Consider the following 21,315-nt stretch of genomic DNA (forward strand, 5'->3'; position numbering starts at 1 on the left):
ATTAATTAAACAGTGTTTACATCTATCAGGGCCTCCAAGAGCTCTGACAAATTCTGCTCTGTCTGCAAGTCGGAAGGGAAGCTGGATGGTTGGGACAGGAGCCGCCTTACACCACTGCTGCCCAGGGCAGGCCATTGCTGGGAGATCACTTTTTGAAATAAGGCTGGAGACCACCTCTTAGAACCCCCCTCATGGCAAGCTTTCCTTATTTTCCAGCCTTTCCCTCCTGGTGCAGGGTTGCTTCTCCTCGCTCCCTGTGCCCTCACAGAGCCAGAGAGGGTGTGAGGATGCTCCAGGCACTGAGCTCCCAACCCAGCCCTTGCTGCACTTGAGGCACTCATTTCCCAATTGCACTCCCAGTTCCAGTTCTACTGATGCCCTCTGGACATCTGGCACATCCCAGATGTCTGCTCCACCTCTGGGTTGGACAGAAATGGTTTCTGTTGATGTCCTGCAAGAAGGAGTGAGGTGAGGAGCCTTATGCAGGCCCTCTCTGCTTCTGCAAGAAAGCAGTGGAGACCTTCCCCAGAGCCTAGGATCTCAAACCAGGATGGTTTTGAGAAGGGTATGGTGCTCTCCTGTCTGATTTCTGGGAGCCAATGGATCTATTTGGGGCCCTCCTGATCTCCACACACCTCCAAGGCCCCAAGGAGAGGAAAGGGGCTCTGCATGCCAAGGAGGGCTGAGGTTAAACCTTGTAGCTAGGTGGGAGAAAGTAGGGTTATGTGGAAGGAAGGGATTCATTGTGTAAAACAACCAGGAAAACCAAAGGAAAACCTTCTTTGTGAGATCCTGAAACAAAATGGGGACTGTTTTGAAAACCCTTTGGGTTGCAGCAGCAGTACTGGTAGCATCAGCAGGTCACCTGACTCTGTAATTTCATGTTACCAATTACTGCAGTGGAATTGATTACATGATCTAAATCCATGTGTATTACCTGAGCGTGTGGCCCCTGGTGTTTTGAACACTTATGCATAAAGATTGCTATAATTCTTGTTAATAGTCATTGCAGTTCATCTATCGCTCATCTATAATCTCTTGAAGATATAATAGGAATAATTACCATGAGGCACAATGGGGAAACAGAGTCTAACACCCTGGCTGAGGCTGAATCACACCAGAGCCTGCATTAGTCAAGCTTTGACTGAGGAATGCCTGAAAATTTTCCAGTGAGTCAAACCTGCTGAAAACCTGGCTGAGTTCCCTCCCTCGTGAAAACTTTCCAAAGATTTGCCCTGCTTTTTGCCACGGAGTTATTTCCTCTGAGGAAGATGCTGCAAGGGCAGGAGTTCATTTTGCCAAATAAATATTATCCAATACTGGGGAACTATTGGCATTTCTGAACCTAGAGGAAAAAAAAAAAAATCTGTTTAATACTAGGAGTCAGGATTTCTTGCTCCCTTAGTGCCTTGCCAGCTCCAGGCTGTGCCAAAGCCACTATTGCCAAGGGGATAATGAGGTAATGTGCCTGGGTGACAAAATTCTGCCTTTCTGGCTTGTGGCCTGAGATAGAAGATGGCACACACCTAAGTTCATATGAAAAGGCAGTGGGAGACCTTTCGGGAGGCTTTCCACACTAAAAATACTGTATCAGATTAAGAAGAAAAAAAAAAAAAAGGACCCAGGAATTAAAATGTCCTTTAGCTGCTTATAAACTGAAAAGAAACTCCAGTTGTGGAACACTGGGCCATGCCTAATCCAAAGTCTGCATTAACTAATGCTTGTTGGATGTTGAATTACAACAGAAAGCCTATGTTAATGCATGTGAGAGCCACATGAATATCAAACAAATTCATTACGATCAGTGCTATTACAGTGAATACCAAATGAGTTCGTAATGATGGAACAATGAAACTGTTACTGATAGATTTTATTTCTGCAACAAATCCTCTGTATAAGGGTCCACTCCTGGAGTATTAATTCTAATATTAGACTGCATCTGAATATTAGCATCATCAGATAAATTACACCTTTCAATAATCTAAACTATATGGTTCAACCTTTTTTTTCCCATCAGTACATAATTTTTTTTTAATCTCAATTTGTCCTTAAAGTTTGATGACTATTGTAAAGGGGTAACACTTTATTTTAAGTATCCAATCATTAGGAATTCATTTAATATTCATTGCAATAACACTAATACAATAGAATCGAATGAATAAGGAATTCATTTAGAGTTCATATAGATGTGATACCTACTTTTCTAGAAGAGTTCCACTCTAATTCAGCATTAGTTTAGCATTATTTAATGGACACTTTATTTTAAGTGCACTGGTAAAGATGACTTAATTGCTACACTAAGATATTTAGGTTTTAAAATCTTTTTTTAACTTAAAGCTTAAGGTATATGGCAAATTAATGAGGATACAATGCAAGCATTTGAGACTCATGCATCAGCTTTCTGAAAATGTTTGAAAGAAAATCTGAGCATCCTTTTTTCCCTGATTAGTATTGATATATTTACAGCACATGGTAGTTACAGAGATTGCAATAATTCTTGGATAATACAGTGCATACCTGCTGTTTGAAGAACTGATTTCAGTATTGAAACCTAAAGCACAAATTTTTTTTTTTCATTATCAGGAAGGATTTGTAATGTATAAATTGCAACTGTAGGAACAAAGGCAAGTCAAGCTTTACTCCAGATTCTGCTCTTCAGAGTCAGAAAAGAGCTGCATCAGTGTTCAACTCTCCCATATGGGGTAAGTAAATGGAAGAAATGCCCCTATTCAGCAAGGGCACACCTTGGAGATAACCTCTCCTTCCTCTTTAAATTCCTGCCTTCCAGCCATTAGTGATGGGTAGCAGCAAACTGCAGCCACATCACTGAATCTGACAAAGTTGCTCTCAACCCAGAGGGATTAGGATGATTTGCCTATAATTTCTGGACTTCAACAAACACACAAATGCATTTATGAAGTACCGACTATCCTTTCAGCTAACTCTTCATTAAAATGTATTTAGATGTCCTTCAAAAGAAAAAAAATATCATCTTACAGTGAAACTCAAACTGGCTGATTCCCAGGCTTACAGTTACTTTCCTATCAAGAATTAATGCAATATCATGCACACACCATTACTGAAAAATTCTACGCTGTTTTTTGCCAAGTGTTCCTATATAACAGTTTTATCACAAGTCTGACAGCCGCCATAAAAATTCCAGGCATTCTATATCAACAGCCCTCTTTGTACTAAGTTATTAAACATTAAATTTTTATTCGTCATTTGTATTCTGTTATGCAAAATAAGCTCCTTGATAAGATGTGTCTTCTTAATTGGGCCCTTGATGCTTCTTGGATCGGAGTTGTCAGATTAGCTGGAAGAAGAGGCTCTGCATTGAGCCAGCTCGCTACCAGGAGACCAATAGCTTTGTAACAACGATATTAAGTTAGAGGGGCCAAATGGAGGGCAGCACTAGGCTCAGGTGAGACTCTACATCTGTGCATGTCTTATGCTCAGGCACTTTTCTCATAGCATCAGCAGGGCTGATGGAAATAGATTTGTTTGTTGTTTACAGCATGCAGCTGTGGATGCTGCTGCATGGGAGTTGTATAAGATTGAAGCAAATTTGTACTGAGACTAAAATATTGAGCTTTTCTCCAGTCAGCAGTCTCTGGAATCTTATTGTTGAAAACTTTATCTAGTTGTAACCCTCCCCAGGGTGATTTTGGTTTGCAGCTGCCCTGCTCTCTCTCACTGCCTGTCCCACACTGCCTTTGCATCAGCCAGCACAGGAGTGGGCTCCTGGTACAGGAGGGACTGACTGGGCCAGGCAGGATTAATAACAACTGGGTCAAGATTTTTGTACACTGGGTTTTCCAGGAAGCTTTTTTGATTCCGACGAATCCCTTCGACAGCTGTCATTAGGAGACATCATTATTTTCTTCCCCTTTAGCTACAACCTGAGGAAAGGGCTCAACATTTAGTGTGGTGCTCAGTGGCAAAGCATAAGAAATCTATAAGCACGTGATGAAAAAAAAGAGAGCCCTCATCAAAATGTAGGATTTATTATTTTCATAAGGTAGACCAATTTCTGACAGAAGTGTTGTGTGTTTCCAGGCTGGTGCTAGAAATTTAATTGATTAAGGCTTCTGATATTTGTTTGAGTGAATTCTCCTGTAATTCTGAAAAAAATGACTCCCTCATTTCATCAGTTATTGCCTGCATTACAGGCAGGCATGGAGACCTCACCAACATTTGAGCTTTGAGCAGGAGGTACAGAGCTGCTGCCTCATTAGAGCAGCTGGGCCAGGAGAGTGTGAAGGGAGCCACGTTTCCAGTTTGGAGATGGGAAGCAGGGGGTCAATGGTATGACTGAAGTCACACTCAGAGGCTGCAGCACAGTGACACAGGGAACAGAAACCTCTCCCATTTCAACCACCAGACCTTCCTCTTGTCATAATTAAAGAAGGTTTATTCAGTATTTACCAAAAGACTACATTTCAGGATGTTGGCTGACCTGCCAGAGCACAGAGCACATTGCTTTGTTTTCCTAAACATTATAGATCCTTCTGTAATTTTTATCTTGGACACAGTGATTTTTTATTTCTTTTTTCAGATTTTTGGCACAAAGAAACCTTGGAAATATTGGCATGCAATATTATGGGGTTTAACAACCTATTGCTGTGAGATTCTTTTGGATTATTATCTATGAGAGGTTTAGAGATTTTAATATTTTTTTTTTTGTAAGAATTCTTTTAAATGAGTACAAATCCTTATCCAATGCACTAATGCACATTTTCATTTCAGTATACCTGCTGCAGTTTAGCTTATGGGTAATGCAGAAGAACAGACAGCATTTTCAGCTCTTTTACTAACTTCTCTTTAGCCACAGATATTTCTTTCCAAGCATTTCACCTTTACAGGCATTTGACTGAAGTTTTGATATCCACCTGGAGAAACAATTTCTTTAGAAGCAAGGCGTAGGACTGAGTGCAGTATTGACCCTCCACAGAGCTGTCTGGCTTGGAAAGAAGGCCCTCTGCTAATCTCTGTGTGTTTGCTCACACTCCTCCCCACTCACTCTGCCTGACTACAAGGCTGTTGTGGATCACTGGGTATTGCAGCAGCAGGACTGAGAATATTAGTTTGCACCTAACATGTTCTGTGTTTTTAGCTGGGACAAGGGTCAAACAGCAGAAGTGTGGTAGGGGAAAGAGGCAGCTGTAACATCCACAGACGTTACAAAGATGTGCCGAGACATCCTTTCTGTTATGTATGCAAACACCTGCTTGCTTTCTTTCAGGCTAAGGACAAGCTGTTCCTTCTAAGAAAACTCACTGCCTGCTTCCTATCCTACGGCCACGTGTGCCAGACCTGTGCTCAAAGACCTGTGTTCAAAAGTCATTACAAGGCAACAAAAACACTGAGTGACAATGGGAAAGATGCAGTTAGTTACGGCACATGTTCCAGCGGCAGCAGCTCACACAAGTCAAGGGTGAGGGAGCAGTCGGTGTTGGCAGTGCCCTCTCCACCTCTAGAGACAGCTGCAAAGAGAGGGAGCACAGGAGGTGTGCATTTTCAGCAGGGCTCTGTTATGCATTCAGAGCATTTTCCCTCAGGCAGGCTGCAGCAGCTCGCTCACCCAGTGCCCCATGCTCTAGGGTTGATGCTGGTAGCACTGTTAGCCTAGATGTGACCTCCACACCTTCTAGGAATAGGAACAGCATGTTGAAGGACTTTCTGTGCCTAATTTCCAGATTTCAAGAGTTGTTCTGCACCTGCTGTGTTCAGAAGCTGTAGACACATCCTGCAGCTCAAGGGCCTGTTGCTTGTTCCGGTCTGCCTGCCCTCCCCTTCCAGCTCCTCCTCGGGGTGAAGGACACGTGGCTTGGGGGCTGGCAGCTGACTGGGTGGTGTGCAGGGGAGCATTGCTGTGGCCAAGTCACATGCCAAAGGCCACACTCCAGCAGGATTGTGGCAGAGTCAGCCCTGAGCCATTGGTGCAGGACCATCTCAGCTGAGACTGCACGTTACCTGCCGTCCCTTGGAGCGAGTTGTTTCAGCTGACATTTAGCTTAGAAATATAAAACTCCTTCCTTGACTCAGGAAAGTCTTTCTCCCAGCATTTGAGACAGCTTTTGAGCCTTGTTTGTAGAAAATTACAAAGATTCTAATGGAGGAAGGGGAGAGTCTTTAAATTCTGAGGGGAGCCTACTCTTATCTGCAGAATTCAAACCCACTATTTAGCTGACTAGCTCAATAGATACCTTACATTTATAATAATTCTTTCAAGATATACCAGCTAACCCATGTGATTTCAGCAGCCATGGCTCCAGCATCTGGCTGTGTTTTGACGTTTCGAAGATGTAGAGGTATTGTGTGGAATTGCAATGTTTTTGCTCAAACGTCAGTGATAATATTCCTGGCATGCTTAAGCAGTGGATATTCCTGTGCCTAGGTACCTCATTATCTGCAGATGCCATAATGAGAATATGAACGCTGTCAATCACTTTGAGACATTTGTGAAAGCAATAATGTAGGAAAGCTGTCCTTGATTTTCTCTCACTGCTCTGTGTTGGTAGGCTGGGCAAATCATTGGGATGTGAGGAACTTGGACTTTGTTTGGCCTGTTCTTAACAAACTTGGATCTCTCTCAAGCCATGCTCCTTGAAAACATCCAATTCATCTTTTCTTGGGAGGGAAGGACAGGACCCACAAAGAACTCTCCTGCAGTCTTTCAGACAACTGCCTTTGATACAAATTGTGGGTGACTTATAATGGTTCATCAAATGTGCCCATCAATGCTAGATAATTCTTAATTACAGAATTAAAGTTTATGGACTCTCCCTCTCTCTTCACTTCAAGACTGAATAGGCAGCTCAGCTTCAAAGCAGAAAAATCATATCTTTCCAACCAAAAAGTAGCTGAAAATCTTGAGGAGAACAAGGCTATCCCTGGAAACCACCTTTTCATCCAGAAGGGCTTTTCCCAAGCTAGATGTGTGAAGGTTTTTAATAAGTGTTATGAAATCCCTACAGATGTAGATACAAAACATCTGCAATAGTTGACAGCTTCACAGATTTATTGAAGTTATTTCTGAAAAGCATATTCTGTAAGCAAACATCTTGCAGTTCCTAATTATCAAAAGGGGAAATAGTTTGACTAGTCTCTCCTTATTTTTTGCTCATTTCAGTTTGACATCCATAGAATATTGGGTAGATAATATTAATCTTCCTTGACTCTGATGTCTAAAAGTTAGACAATTAAGTCTGAGCTAGTTACCCTTTAAAGTCAGTGGAGTGAAACAGGGCAGTTTGTGCTAAGACAGAGTCTTAGCATTGGTCAAATGAATTGGATTTATAGTCTCCACTGATGATAAAAAAAAGATGTAGTTTAACCACTAGTGCAGGCTGCATACCTGACTTTACATTCTTAGTGCTGGAGGATATTGATTCCACCCATCACTGGCCAAAACATTGCACCATGCCCTTGTATTTCCCAAATCTGGCAGTGTGCCTCCAGAGGCTGAGGTGGCTCTCTGGGGACACTGGTCAGGGGACCTGTCTCACCCAGTCATGCTGCGAGACAGCCCAGCAAAATTTCCCTTGGCCTCAGCAGTGCCCAGCTGCCCCTGGAAATGTACTGTGTGCTGGGGGTGCAGTTATAACTAGGTTAGGCTAGATAAAAATCTAAACTAGGCCTTGGGAAGATTCTGTTTCCCTGAAGAAAGATCACTGCATCCTTGCCCAAAGTCACTGAATGGGGTCCCAGCCATTGGATCTTTCTGCCGTCACAGGATGAGGTGAGGGCTGCAGAGTTTTATGGAGTGTGTGCTTCTGCATGACCATTTCCAGAGGTTGCTCATGTGTTCCTCTCCTATCTTTTAATTAGTAAATTAATGAATTCAGTGCTGATTTTGCATTGCCCTTTTGAGTGTTGGAAGGCATAATAAAGTAATCATGAATGTGTTGGTGGAAGGCTTAAAGTGGCTCAGGATTCACAGATGCTGAGGACGGTGCCCGCAGGCGGGAGGTGACACACCAGGGCAGCAGAGCAGAGGTGGCAGGGCAGCAGGGCAACAAAGAAGAGGCTCCACTGCTGAATGAGTACCTGGGCAGCTGCTGGTGGTAGCAGGGCCACCATCACACCCCCTAGACTGACCCTCTTAAAATGCTTTTAAGGATTTTTTCTGAAAATTAGTTGGACTTTTGTTCTGGAGCTACTTGAACTCCTTTGTGTTTTGCATCACTCTTGCTGCAAGACTTTTGGGCACATCTCCTCCCACCCTATCTTTGCATTAAACATAAACATAATTTAGCATAAAGGTGAACTTGGTTCTGTCATTTCATCGAGGCTCTACACTGAAATTCAAACACCATGTGTGTTTTCGCTGAATTCATTTTACCTGTATAATCTCACATTAGAGTGGTATTGCCTTCCAGAGGGTCACTGCAGACTTGCACTGAGATAATTTTTTCATTGCAGGCTTGTGTGATAATAGGATTACCATAGGTATGTTTTGAAATTGTTCTGAGATTGCTGTGAGGATGTCAAGTCTCTATGCAAGGGTTTGCCTCCACTAAGAGTAGCACAAACCAAGGCAGAAATCTTGAGGAATGTAAATGTGTTACAAAAGGAACACAGTTGATGCATCTTGCTCAGGAAAGGGAACCATTTGTGTTTCTAGAAGTTTTGCATCAGGCACAAAAGCAAATCAGGAATGCTTGAAAGAAATGAAATATTTATCACAGGTCAGATTACATATACAGATCAAAGTACAGACAGAAAAATGCAAATGGAGTAACTATCAGCGTCTATAGAAACAAATGCTGGTGTCAATACCTAATTAAACAGCTGCACGTGGCACTGTGGTTTATCAGAGCAATAATGCGTCCTGTCTGCTGGGGATGGCCAATCAGAATCATAGAATCATTTGGGCTGGAAAAGACCTCCTAGATCAATGATTCAAACTTTTGACCATTCTCATCTTGTCACCCAGCCCAGAGCACTGAGTGCCCCATCCAGTGATTCTGTGAACACCTCCAGGGATGGGGACTCCACCACCTCCCTGGGCAGCCCCTGCCAATGTTTAACCACCCTTTCCATGAAAAAATTCCTTTTCATGACCAGCCTGGACCTCTCCTGGTGCAGTTTGAGTCCTCTTGTCCTGTTGCTATTTCAAAAATCATGTCGGCTTTTTCTATTCTTAATAAAAATGTCCCATTACCAGGATTACCCCTACAATAGTGACTATCCTGGTATATATCCAGTCATCTATGATTTCTTGTTTGAAATGCTGGTAACTATTATATGCAGAAGTTCTGATCAAATAGAAAGTGAATGAGCCCATAAAATTAATGTCATGGAAATAAAGAATTATTACAGCGTACTCAAATTTTAAACAAGTAGTGGGAAGTATTTAATTTCTGCTTATCATTTTTGATGCTGTTCTTAAGGCCTATTTAATTAAAGAAGAGCTTGTGGCTCCTTTTGGGAAAATAAAATAACTCCACCCAGAGAGGTGTATTGTATTCTATTCTATTCTAGTTCTGTCAGCTCCTTGCTTTTTTTCCTTTTGATTACAGGGCATATTTGCAATGTGATGTAGTGTAGCAGTATTATTTAAAATATGGCTATTAAGCTTACCTACCATTCTGAAAGCTAGGCAAAGCTCAGATCATCCTGCATGTGTCCCCATCCAAACCTTAGCAGTGACAGATTAGCTTAGCAAAGGGCCTTGCCTGGCCGTCCCAGCTGGCTTCTGTACTCATTTCAAAAGTAAGTTTTCATCAAAAGCTCTTCAGCTGACAGCTGAGTTGGGGGGCAAATAAAGCAGTGGAACTCCCGGCAATTTAATTTTTTAATGAAAGCTTTGAGAAAAAAAAAATCATTGTTAAATCTGCTCATCTTCAGCATTATTTTCTGAGTAACTCTTAAGGGTACCTCTATCTTTTACTACCAATTCCAGCTCAGAAAGCACCAATATTTCAGAGAGCTCAAAGGAATTTCAGCTGGACTAAGTAGACTCCAGTCTACATGGTTAAAGTGTGTCACCACAGCATGAGAGACACCTGGGCTGTCCCCACACGTGGGTGGTGAGTGGGTGGCTGGAACTGGGGGACAAGAGCTCAGAGCTGCAGCACTTTAAACCAGTGATGACAAGGGCTGCAGTCAGTGAATCATGGAATAATTTAGATTGGCTGGGACCTCTGGATATCACCTGCTCCAACCCCTTGCACAAAGCCTTGTTAAACTTGTAAAATAGCTTCATCACTTTATGAATTATCTGATCTAATTTCAAAATTATCTCGCCTGTCATCCAAGGGCACAAATGCACCTTTGAAAATGAAGTCTCATACTCATTTTGCAGTGGGGTAAGTTGAGGCAACCCCCTACAGAGCTGCTGAGACAGATCCACAGATTTCCCCCATCTTGCAGCTGTGTGCTTTCCTGCCAGGCTTGCTGCCTGTCTGCAGGACAATTGGCCATTATTTACATGGAGGCACAAGATCCTTGTGATAAAATGCCCATCCAAGCATCAGAGCAGTCATCAGTGTGGTCTCATTTCTTCTCTTGGTATCATTCAGAGTTTTACACATGTTTCCCATGGGCAGAATTTGACCCTTCCTGCAGAAATTAGAAGAGGTTAGTTATTAAAGCAACGTGGTTTGAAATTGTCTTGGTAGTTGCTAAGCACATCTGTGATTATGTCAATTTAGGTTTGCCTAAAAACATAAAGCTTTCAGTGAAATGTTAGAAGCAAGGAAAAATAATGCTTTTATGTGTTAATGACATATTCTGGACAGCCAAAATTTAAAAAAAGAGAAAACCTGCATGGGGTTATGTTCTGGGCTCCCTTTTATTTTGCAGCTCTGCATATACTGGATTGAGGTCTACAGTTGCTGACCACTCCTTTGATTATCTCACTGTAGCACATAATGCTTTGTACCCAGAGAATGTATTCCAGCAAGCTCCTAAATTGTATTTGGACAAAGAATAATTGAACACTGGACAGAATAACAAATGCTATGGTCAAGTTTGCTTCATGGGTTTATCGTGTTGTATTAACATGATAGAAATATGAATACTTAAATCTTATCTCAGGTATAGTTTATAACTGCATTAATCATTTACCGTATTATATATTTTTCATGTCACTAAGATTGTGAGGAAAAGATTCAATTTTCCCAGTGCAGTCAGTTGAATGTGGTTTAGATAAGTTAAAGGCATTGCATTAAACTGTTTCAACATGGCTTTCTCTTATAGATCCTATAAAAGGATGGGAAACATATATCAAACAGTAATAACTTATATTTTACTTTTTTTCTTAAAGTCATATTGCAGTGCATTTTCCATTTTCATTAAAATCAGATAAATGAAGTTACTAAGTTTGCCACTTACAGGTAAATGCATTCAAATTGATACAGGAATTTTCACCTACTATATTTGCTTCAAAATTTTAAGGGGAAATGCTCTCCTATCAATTAAAGTAGCAGTTTGATAGACACTGAAATTATATAGAGATATCATAAAGAGCAACAAATGCCCCCAATATACCCAACAGTGAGTGTTTCACTTATATTTACTGGTGATGGGGAGTTTGAGCCTTCCAATTGAGAGCGTGGCTCCCCAGCACACATCTCTGAGACTCCAGCACACCACAGAACACTGCCATTTTACCCCACATAAAATAGGAATAGGTACCAGAGCATGCATCATGCACTGCTGGCTGCCTTTCTAGATCATTATGTGAACATTGCACATTCATTGTCCATGAATTCTATGTAGATTTTAATGTGCAGGAGAGATCCTGATTCACTGCCTCAAAATCAAGGGGTGGCCAAAGGAGAAAGGGTGGAAGGAAAGGTGTGGGATGCTGGGGAGCCCAGGTCATGGCCATGGCACTGAAATACTGGGACTGGAGATGAATTCATGGCATTTTAGCAAACTTTCACAATTGCTCATGGGTATGGTTTGGGAAGGCCCATTTAACACCGAAAAAAAAGGACAATTATGCTGCTCTAGCTGTCATGCTTTGCCATCATTCATTATTATTGCTTTTCAAAAGTTTTGTGCCTGGGAAACCAGTTGAAATACAAGGATCCTTATGCTTCTTTTGCTCCAAAACTCCCTGCAATAATTTGTATATATCTGATGCACTTTAGCATCACAATCTGTAAAAAATAAAAAGCATATTTTAAATATATTGTGCAATAATAACAACTTATTTTCTGGTCAGATTTTTCCTACTTGAGATCAACTGAAAAAATCTTCAATAAGTAGTCCAATATGAAAGGTTTCCTGCTATGGAGGATTTATGTGCCTGGTCTGTAAGTGGTGAGTGAAGTGTTTGCCAGCTCTCAATTAGTATTTTCTGTGTCATTACTGGATTTTTAGAGGGCTTTCCTTAAACTGCTTTGAATTACAGTGTCACAGAATGCTAAATCAATTACATATGTGTCCTTGTAGCTACCCCATAAGGGTACCTGCCATGATTTTTTAATGGTGCTTTTAGACTTCTTGTTTACTTCCATGAAGTGAAGTAAAGGTCATAACACAGTGCAACTTATTTCTTAAAGTTTAGAAAAAAATCAAAACAGCAGGCCATAGAATAGAAAGGTGAGATTCAAAGACACAAATCACTTCACAGTCACAAAAATTGCCAAAAAATAGCAGCTTGCAGCTGTGCACAGCAGGGACAAAAAACATTAAACACATGTTAAATAACAAATAGGACACTTAAATATAGCTAAAAGTGGACCTTATTCTGAATAAATCATGTAAACTGCATCTTAATGGTTCTAAGGAATGTAATGGATCATGTGAAATATGCTAAATTTATATTGTTAAAAAATCAATAGTAAACCCCCTCCCTTTTAAAAAAGGGACTATTGAGTCCATGAGTAAATATTTTGTCTTTCATTTTCTTTCTCTATGTACAGCCGGATTTGTGAAATTTCATTTCAGTTAAGGGCAAAGCAGGACTTGCATTCAAAGCAGTTTGGGTTTTTGGGTATGAAACTATTTAACATTCTCTTTACAGAGGCTGGACTTTTAATGAAATTGTCCTTTTTCCCTCTCTTCTGTTACAAATGCAAAGAACGTGGATGATGCCATTTTTTTACACACTCCTGGCCAAGTGTTGGAATTGGTCTCTGCACCAGGCTGCATTCATTTGTGGTGTCTGGGAAAGGGCAGCCATTGCTCACTGGGCACGGGAGCCCCATCCCATCCTTCCTCCCGCCGCGCAGGGGAGAGCAGGGCACAGAGAGCATCTCTGCTCTTTATGAGAAGCATGGAAAATAAATCACCACTTCCAGTATTCAAATCAATCCTGCTGGCAACTATCTTTCCCTTGAAATGTTTGTTGCCTCCTATTTCTGCCTCCTGAATATTTCCAAACCTTTTTTGCTTTCCTTCTGCACGGAGGGTCACGTTTTCGTTTCCCTGCATAGATCCTCCTTGAGATTAATGCACCTTAATGACATCATTGTGTGCCATGATGGGAAGGTCCCCAAGTTTGCTTTTCTTCCCATCTCAGTTGCACTTCTGAACAAATCAGCTCTCGGGCTTTGATGTTTTTTCCTTTAGGGCTATCCTTCTTATAGGCAACACAGCTTACCTATACATTTAGTAACTCTGCAGTCTCTCATTAGATGCATTTTTGTCATCAATAATAAGTTCCCAAGGAGCCTTAATGCAAGGGGTAACGGATACAGTGTGGAATGGAGCCATTGTTTGATAATGCAATATCTCTCATAACAATGTAAATAAGAGGCTGAATATATTTCAGGGTTCCTTTGTGTTCCACATTATTAGATGGTGCTCTATTTCCAATCTGAATATTCATAATATGCTCCTAGAGTGCAGCGTCAAAATAAGCGGCTTTGAGAAAACATTTTTTTTTTTTTTAAGTGGAAGAGGAAAAAAAAAAGAAATGTGGAGTGTTCTAATGAGGAACAGTTGAGTACTATGATTTAACATACTTCTGAGGTTTCTATCAGCCTGGAGCTGTTCTTTCTTGGCTTGTACACAGTGCATTTACATGGAGCTCTGTTTGGATGAGTGCCTTCCAAAGTACTAAATGCTCTAATGTACTGAAAAGCGATAAATATGGAAAATGCACACATGCATACACACAGACACACAGTGCAGATATACATACACACACACACCTCCTGGCAGACACACTCACCTGCCCCCATGCAGATATTTACATCCCCTTCATGGACAGATGGGCGACATTTTAAAGGCAAAAAAAATAAAACTGTGCCTAGTTTATTTATTTATTACCTGGCATACCATAACACTGAAGTACCATTTAATGCTACGTGCTGCCGCCCCTTCAGAATGGAGAAAGGGGAAGAAAGATTAAGGGAAGAAAAAAAAAAGCCAAATATGGGATCAGACACATGTGAGTGTTGTCACTTCCTCCTTGACCTGTCTGAACCCACTAAACTGGAAAGCAGAGGAGGGTTTGGGTTGAACCAGCACTGGCTCTCTTGTTGGATATCAGGCTCTGTAAATGCGGACAATAAGCTCTGGAAATGTGTCACTGTTTACCAAAGGGCTCTCTGCAGTGACCCCATGAGCTAACGACAGTGTTGGGAGCAGAAATGGTAATTGTGATTTTTATAGCACAGCCTTTGCTAATTCCTCTCAGTTCATTCCAAAAAAAACTTAGACCACAAAAGAAAAAAAAAAAGGAGAAATAAAATTGTGAAAACAAAGCTGAATAGGTTAATGAAATGACAATAGAAAAGTGTCCTTAATGGGGATACAATTGCTGCCTGAAATATTTATTACTTACATTTATTTAGATCCTTCACGAAAAAATGTGTCTGTTTTCCTATACTTTGATTTTTGCTCTGAAGTTTCGAGGAGTTTTTGTGCTTTTTCATCTAATATTCCTCCTCTAACTCTCCCAACGTGATTCATTTCTTTAAGATCTTGTTTTATTTTTAAGTCATCAATTACTCAAACTTTGTTGGCCTATCTATTCTCTGCCATCTGGACCCCATACCTTATTTTAAAGCATGTTCAAATAATGACAACCTTCTTTTCTCAATTAATTTATGGGCTGTGGGGACCATTTTTCATTTGTTATCATGCACTTCCATTTGATCTCTCATATCTTTCTTCTGCATCTGCAACCATAGTGTATAAATCTTCCTCTCAAGCATTGTCATGGTGCCCAAGATATATAGGTGTAACTCCCTATTAGTTCCACAAAACTGACCTTAATTTCTAAAAATGGTATCAGATGCGAATAAAGTTTGGTAAGATGATTTGTTTTGATTTACTTTGTACCACTTATCTTGGAGTTTTCTTCCTACTTTTCTTTTATCTAATTTAGACAGTATAGTCTTGCAAGCACAGTTGCATGTTTATCCATTACCTCCCTGCCAATGCTGCTCCTTAGAGAGATGGTGCTGTAAGATTTTGGATGCTAAGAATAATAACATGGCATTTTTCAGTAACCTGTAGTAAGCATGCAATTTCTTTTTGCATTTAAAAATGGTAATTTAGTTTCCAATAAAATACCAGGATTTCGTAGGGCTGATTGAGGTGACATTAGTCTGGTAAAATGAACAGAAACAGACAAATCCAAATAGCTTTCATTTTATTCTGCTGTGTTGACAAATGGTAAGACTTAAAAATCCAATTCTCCCACCGAGCTCTTACAAGAAGCTGGTTTGGACTGCAGAAGGGCTGTGGCTCATGAAACAAAAACCTGTTTTTTTGTTATTGTTATGAGGGGGTGGGGGGGCGAGAGAGAGTGGAGACAGTGTGTGTGTGTGTGCATGTGCATACGTGTGTTTTGTTTTACATAAACAGACTTCAGTCCAAACTAGGGATTGCTAATTAAGCAAAAACCATGACCAGATGTTTATTAACACCTCTCAGGTTCATGGGATTTGGATAGTGTGCAGTTTTCATGGACTAATTTGAGAAGGGAACCACCTTTATTGGAATAATGGCCAATTATAATTGCCTGCTTTGCCTATTTTTCTTTTATCTGGTGTACAGTGGAAAAAAAATAAGCCTAACCTATCATCCTCGTGCCGTTGGTAATAATTCTGCACGTTATTGGGTACATATTATTAATAATAAATACATAATAATGTACAGATGAAAAATTCCTCAGCCGTTTACTTTACAGCAACTTTTTTTTGGTGTGTGTGTGTGCTGTTATTAGTTTATCACACGCCAACGTTGTTAACCTATTTATATGTGGCCTGCCATGAGGTTTGCCTCTGCCAAAGCAACGATGCATCACTTTGATGCCAAAAAGCACTGAAACAGGAAGAGTTGCTGTTGGGTCCCAGCATGGTGACTTCATCACAGGCCTCAGCTTCAAACTGTGGAGTAATAAAACTGAATAGCACAATATAAAACTCCATGTTTCATAAGACAAATATTGCTTTACGCATTCATGTCCCTTGTACTATGTTAACTGTAGGAAGAAATGGAATACAGTTTTAGTGACCCCCTGGGACCTATAAAGGCTATTTCTGAGTCTGAATCTTGCTGTTTAATTTAATCATTTATTATATTAATATTCAAATGGGCTGCATCTTATTAGCTACTGCAAAGATGTTAGTATGTCTGAAATAAATACCTAATTATGCTTTTGAAGAGAGAGGTTCTAAAGACTTTTGTACATTTGTGCTAATAGAACAGTTCATTTGCAGATTTTTTCTGCAGAAATCAGCAGTCTGAGCGTTTGTTTTTTCCCCTTCTTACTTTGAATAAAATAAGAACACAGATCAAATATACCATTGTGATGGCTAAATAGCACATCCGAGTTTTCCCCTTTGTACTGCAAGACTTCATTCTCCAAGCGAGTGAGTTATACAGGAGCAAACTGACCAGTGCCCTCAGCCTCTAGCTCAATAACACATTAATAAAAATAACTGCTTTAACCAAATGACCATGAAATTAAGTATGTTCTTATTCAAATTAAACAAATGGATATGCTTTTGAAAAACATTTTTGAGCCTGACATGGTCATGTTTAAAATACATTGATGTTTTATTGTTTTAAAAGCCCATTATTATTTTTTTTCCCTTGAGTGCAAACCAGAAAAGATGAGGACTTTGAATTTCACGTCTTCGAACAATGGACAGCAGCTTCTTTCAGAAATATATATTGTGATTCTGCATCAAAGGAGTGGCAGGGTACAGAGATGGGGAGAAAAAACATCCCTGGCTCTCTGTACCAGCTCACCTTCAGGATCTCTAGGAGAAACCTTTTACCAACTCTGCATAAGGATTACTTGAACTGCAAATATTATGTACATAAATGTGTTTTAAACTCAACATGCACAGTGCATTTAGACCAGCGCAGAAAATTAGTAATAAATGCTAAAGTTACAGCCTACAAAACTAGGAATGACAAGTTACTTTCGAAGGATCACCATAACCAAACTTGTATCTTTTTTTCAAGTTTCTAAGTTCAAAGTTCCTACTGTTACAAAATAATTTATTTCAAAACTGTTTTCTGAATAAATAATGATGTTAATAAAAGGTTACAGGACAGAGACTGCTGGAATCCGAAATCTTCATTTCATCCTTCAACAGCCGATGTGTAGGATGAGGTCCCATGGGCTGACCTGCAAATGGGCTTTCCTGCCTCAGCTGTGGTGGTGTGAGAGCCTGGCCAGAGCTTCTGCTGCAGGTGGGGACAACAGAGATCGAAATTACTGCTGCTGAGCACACCGTCAGCCTTCTTGGACCAAATGGAGAGGTGAGCCAGTCCCTTGTTCATTCAGTTTTGTCATGGCAATGTTGTCTGTGAAGCCTGAGGCTGGACCCACCCTGCCCTGCATTCCCCGATCCTCCCAGGGCTGTTGGGGCTGCACCTCATCCCCTCACCCCCATGATCTCCTCAGTTTATCCAAGTCACCCTTAAAGCATGGTTGTTTTGCAGTGGAGAGCAGGGCTCAGTGACACCCCAGTGCAGAGGAGTTTGATGACAATTATTTGGTTACCTGAGCCCATTGGCAGCGCTGTGGGGAGGATCGATGGACATTAGGGCATGCAATGCATAACAGTTTATAACCACTATTACCTCAGTGACCAACTGAAATTATTAACAATGGTCATCTCAACTACCCTCTATATAAAACAATAGCCTTGCTGCTGTTCTAATTAATCACAGTAATGTTTCTCTCAATGAGAAGCTGATGCATTTCTCTGTTGAAAAATATTTTTTAAATATACTGTTATATATTGTTATCCACTTTTCCCTTCTTTTTTTACCCCCGCAGAGTATGTAAAGATTAGATTTTCCACGTTGATTTAACATGTGGAAGTAAAGCTAGGGCATCAATAGTTAACCTTATATTACCCTCTGCTGAACAGACACAGTATCAATGCAGGGGTTTAACTACCACACCACTGAAAACACATATTCCTGCAGTTTTAGACTCGGCGTAAGAATGCTGTGTATATGTTTTCCTCATTATTTGGATGTGCTGTTTGAATGTTGTGATCAGTGATTCAGAGCACATGATTCATCAGGAAGACATTTGCTAGGCAGACATGTGAGGAGCTGTCTGCCTCTTCAATCTCACTGACAGGGCAAAAATGCTGATTTATAGTAAATCATTAAAATCTGCTTATTATTGCACTGCTTGTTCCTCTTCTCCACTTCAAGCCAGCATCTTGATCTGCATCATGTCTCTTACAATTTTATACTACAGCAAGCAGTTATTTAAACAAGAGAGAAATGATCCTTAGTCTTTATTAGTGCATATGAAAGGATATTTTGTTTAAAGAAGACTAATTAAGAAAGCAGCCTCTATTTTCTTGCTCAGTTTAGGGAAAAATAAAGATTTAAAACATGTAAGTGCAAAGAATTATTGCAATAAAACATTATTTTAAAATGATTATTGAATAGCTTGGGTTAAAAAAAAAATCGTAAAGCAGCAGCTCGAACATCACCAAAAATATTTGGAAGAAAGGAGATGTTGGATGATTATTCAGCTCGTGAGACATCTCAGGGAAGACACAGCTAAATGTTATGTGATTATTGATGGAAAGGCAAAAACCCTCAAAACTAGAACCAGGTTCCAGTTGGGTGCAATGACAATGGGAACATTAAAATAATTTTCAAGAAGGGGGGGGAAGTTTTGTTTACTTTGAAAGAGGTGGTTTTGTAAAATAATACAATATGTAAATATGTTTTCTGATAGAAAAACAAAGAAACAATACAAAAAGGTCTATATTGTGCATGTGTTACTTACAGTAAAAATTTTAATTTGATGCCTGGGGACAGAAATTCTTGCCACTGAATTACAAAGAAGTGAATAAACTGACTCAAAATTAATCCATACAGATCTGTCCCCTTAATAATACTAATTCCAGAGAACAAAGCAGTGCATAATGCATTTTAAATTAACTTGGAAAATGCATAATTTATATTTGTTTTATTTCTTAATATTTGAACACAGGTACATTTTAGAATGCTAAGGACAGGAAAGAAGAGAGCAGATTTTGTCCATAGATGCTCAATTTAAAAAAAAAAAATATAACCAGATAATATTTTTCAAGCTCTCTTAGAAAAGGACTTCAGCTGTGAAATATTACGGAGAAAGGATAAACACAGTTAGGAGAGAGAAAATGATTTTTAACATGCTGTGAAATGAATATGTTTGGTTAAAATATAAAAAGGGTTCTAATTCCTAATAAAACATTCTGAAATAGATAATTACATATTAGTTTGGATCAAAAATAATGTCCTTACTCATGAGAAGCAATTGAGAGATACACGGCGGGGTGCCCTGTCGGGCATGGCAGGCAGCTGGAATGGGGATGGGAGAGGGCAGGGGAAGGCACAGCCTGCACAGACACAGCCCTGCAGCCTGCTCCTGCATCCCCTGCATCACCTGCACCTCTGCAGGGTCACTGCCCCTCGCAGACCATTCCCATCCTTGCCCATGTGTGTGTGCAGGTGGGAGCGCCCACGCCCTGTGTATAACCCTGTGTCTGTGTCTGATCCACCCTGAGCCTTCCTCTGCTGGGGCACTCAAAGCTGGCTTCACCCCCTCCAGCCCAAAAGGGGCACCAAATCACGCTGGGGAAGGGGAAACAATTTCATTTATTGGGATAGCTGTGTCCTTCAGGCCATGCCTTTTGGACAAACTCATCGGCACTTCAGTGCCCCACCAAACCTTGGCTGTGCTGCTGGGTTTGGAAGTTTGTTCTTCAGTTTGAATTGAAGAGAAAGGGAGGAAACCTAGAGGTTTTCTGCTACAAACATAGGTGCAGATGGTAATGCAATAAAAGGAGAGAGCATCTGGATTTAAAGATTCTTAGTCTGGAAAATATAGTCCTCACTGTTTTCCTCTCTCCTCTTCCAGGGTATATGCAGTTTATATACGGTTATTTGGATCAAATAAACTGAAGGGATGCTTGGAGAGTGCCAGAAGGCAATGGGGTGTCTGGGTACCTTTTTCCTGTGCATGTGCAGAGCTGGGGCAGGTCTCCCTGAGGGGCAGTGCTGTCTGCTGGGTGCCACTCTGGGCTGCTCCTGAAAATAAAGACCAGCTGTAATACAGACCAGAAAATTTGCAAGCATTTCCATTCCTGTATCAAAAGGATGATGCTGAGTGAGAATGGAAACCCGAGTGAGAATTGAAAGAATGGGACCTGCTTGGCTGTATTTACTTGGGGGGATGTTGGCTGACCCAGATTAATAAAAATTGGTGACACATATGCAGCTGGTTATCAGTAATTATTTTGAATAATTTTGCTGGTGTACATTTCAGTTATTAATACTACTGATTGTTAACTCGCTCTAAGTGGATATTGTAGGAGTGCACTAAGGGTAAAGAGCATCTTTTATGGAGATTTTTTTCTAAATAAACTTCATGATGTTCAAAAGAGGTGAAATTTCCCTGAGACCAGACTTGCTTACAACACAGAAATTTAGCCCCAGTTGCTAAGTTATAAATCTTTCTGCCAGATTGGGTAGAACATCACATTACCTTGAACTAAATTTGTAAAGAATGACCATTGTCCTCACAGCTGTAAGAGAAAAATGTAGAGCTTGTCCCAAACCATGGGTTTTAATAGGCTGTTCACATGAAACTAAAAAGTGAGGAGATAAAACACAGCCAACACAAATTTGTCCAAACTGATTACTTCCATAGTGACAATTTGTTAAAGAATGACCTTACTAGAAAACTAAATTGATTACATTTTGCACACTTTTAGTGTTTTAACTACCTGGAAAAAATATCCACTTATGTTTACAGAACAACATTCCCAGTTAATTCCTTCCTTGGTGCTATGGTTGCGAGTTATTTTCAATAACTCAATTTACAGACTAGCCTTATCGTGGACTAATGCAAATTAATGCTTTGAG

General features: G+C 40.3%; 1 long non-coding RNA gene across 1 annotated transcript in view; it reads left to right on the top strand.

The window, feature by feature from the left end:
- LOC141730809 (uncharacterized) overlaps window positions 1–21,315 on the top strand; it is a 70,627-nt gene that overhangs the window by 30,527 nt on the left and 18,785 nt on the right. The window contains exons 3-4 of the long non-coding RNA XR_012582487.1: window positions 2,584–2,702; window positions 17,473–17,691. This is a non-coding gene — a long non-coding RNA (uncharacterized LOC141730809). The remainder of the gene's footprint in view (window positions 1–2,583; window positions 2,703–17,472; window positions 17,692–21,315) is intronic.

The sequence above is a fragment of the Zonotrichia albicollis genome, chromosome 13 (assembly GCF_047830755.1).
Source record: "Zonotrichia albicollis isolate bZonAlb1 chromosome 13, bZonAlb1.hap1, whole genome shotgun sequence".
Classification (NCBI taxonomy): Eukaryota; Metazoa; Chordata; class Aves; order Passeriformes; family Passerellidae; genus Zonotrichia; species Zonotrichia albicollis.